Genomic DNA, 2,215 nt, shown 5'->3' on the forward strand with positions numbered 1-2,215 from the left:
AGACAATTCTTCACAGCTTGCATTGAGGTAGCGGCAGAAGAAACATACTTGATGAGATTATTCCCACAGAGCCTAGGAAATCAAGCTATGGAATGGTTTTCTCAATTACCTCCTGGTATTAAGTCATGGGGCGACTTGGCAGAGGCATTCATCCAACATTTCTCTTACAACATTGAAACAGATGTCTCAGTTACTACCTTGTGCAACACGAAACAAAAGGAAGGAGAATCTTTCGCAACATTTTTACAGAGATGGAGAAACTTAGCTAGCAGATGCTCTTGTGAGATCCCGCAAAAACAAATGGTGGAGATGTTCACACAAAATGTTAACAAGGCTATTGGCTATGATCTCAGAAAAGCTTGTTTGTCTACATTCAAGGATGTCATTGAAAAGGGCCTAGCAACAGAAAAGGTCTTGATTGAACAAGGAGTTATCAAATTATTCAAAGAAAACAAAGAGGACTTCAAAGGAAAGGACAAACCAAAATTTTGGAACAAGAACAAGAACACGGTTAATGATGGTGTTGTTGATGCCAACACAGTAAGACCAAAGTTCATCTTTTCTGGATCAAGTTCTACCGACAATCAAGTGAATAATCAAACGGCTGCTAAACCATGAAGGAAGTACACTCCATTGGGAGAACCACTTGAATCAGTATTCAAAAAGCTTGTAGCAAACAAAGTGATCACGGTCCCAGATTTTCCTCCATATGAACCAAAGGTAAAACCGAATTGGTGGAATGATGATGAATTTTGCGAATTTCATAAGAGCAAGGGTCACAAGACAAGTAATTGCCATCGATTGAAAAACATTGTACAAGATCTCATTGACAGAGGTGATATAGAGATTGAGGGACATTCATCTAACCAAGAGCATGAGGTGTTTAAGGAACCATTCCCAAAACATGACAAGGGAAAAGGCAAAGTCACAGATGACCAAGCCAATTACACCAGAGCATCTTACAATTATGATTCCACTATTAATCATATCTCAATGGACAATCATATTTCTACCATTACTATCAAAAACAAAAATCCTGAGAATCCTTCTCAAAGGCCTAAAATTGTCCTAAAAGGTGCGGGATCTTCGTCCGCATCTACCTCTGAATGTCATGTTACAACACGTCGAGGTAAGATTACATTGCCAGGTGCCTCTACTAAGAATACCAATTCTTCATCTACCAAGCCTGAGTACGACCTTGTAGAACAACTTGGGAAGACACCTGCACTCATCTCTATTCTTGAGCTCTTACGTATATCTCCTGCACATAAAGCTATCCTTGACAAAATCTTGAGAGACACTGCCGTCCCTACTGATCTGAATGTGGACCAGTTTCAAGCCATGGTGGGATACCTATCCATTCCACACTCCCTCACATTCACAGAAGCCGATGACGCCTCCATAAGTCAGCCTCATAATGCACCTTTACACGTTGAAGCCTTCATACATAAACACCGAATAAAGCGAGTCCTGATAGATGGAGGAGCAGGTCTTAACATTTGTACCTTGAGTACCATAAGACAATTGGGATATTCTAACAAAGCTGTGAATTCTACAAACCAAATCACCATTATGGCCTATGATGATGAAGAGCATTCGTCCAAGGGCACAGTCATCTTACCTCTCAGAGTTGGACCGGTTACAAAGGATGTGGTTTGTCAAGTACTTGATCTGGATCTCACATACAACATATTGCTAGGGTGTCCATGGATTCAGGAGATGAGAGCAATACCATCTACATATCATCGATGTATCAAGTTTCCACACAATGGAGTTGAAGTGACCGTCAAAGCGGATCCAAATACATTCATATATTGCAACAATCTGCAACCTAGATCAGAAATAACAATCCTAGTCAATTGCGAAGCTATTCCTTCATCGACATATGTGGATCCTGAATCCTTAAAAGCTTCTACATCAAAACAGGCAGAGCTAAAAGAAGACAAGTTCAAGATTAAAGACATGGGATGTGGTGAGTATATCTTTCATGTTGACCAACTCCCACTATCTCCTAAGGTATTCGGTCAACAGGAACAATCTACAAACAAGTTGCAATGCCAAGGAATTGGGTGTGAACCACCTAGTGTTGTGGCTACTAAGTTTGAATGCAAATATCCTCTAGTGGTGCAAGCAACTCTTGATATCAATAGTCCTAAGAGTGGTTCCAACAAAGAATCTATTGAGCGTATTGCCAGCCCTCTTGAGAACTCACATA

Source organism: Cryptomeria japonica, chromosome 3, assembly GCF_030272615.1.
Source record: "Cryptomeria japonica chromosome 3, Sugi_1.0, whole genome shotgun sequence".
Taxonomy (NCBI): domain Eukaryota; kingdom Viridiplantae; phylum Streptophyta; class Pinopsida; order Cupressales; family Cupressaceae; genus Cryptomeria; species Cryptomeria japonica.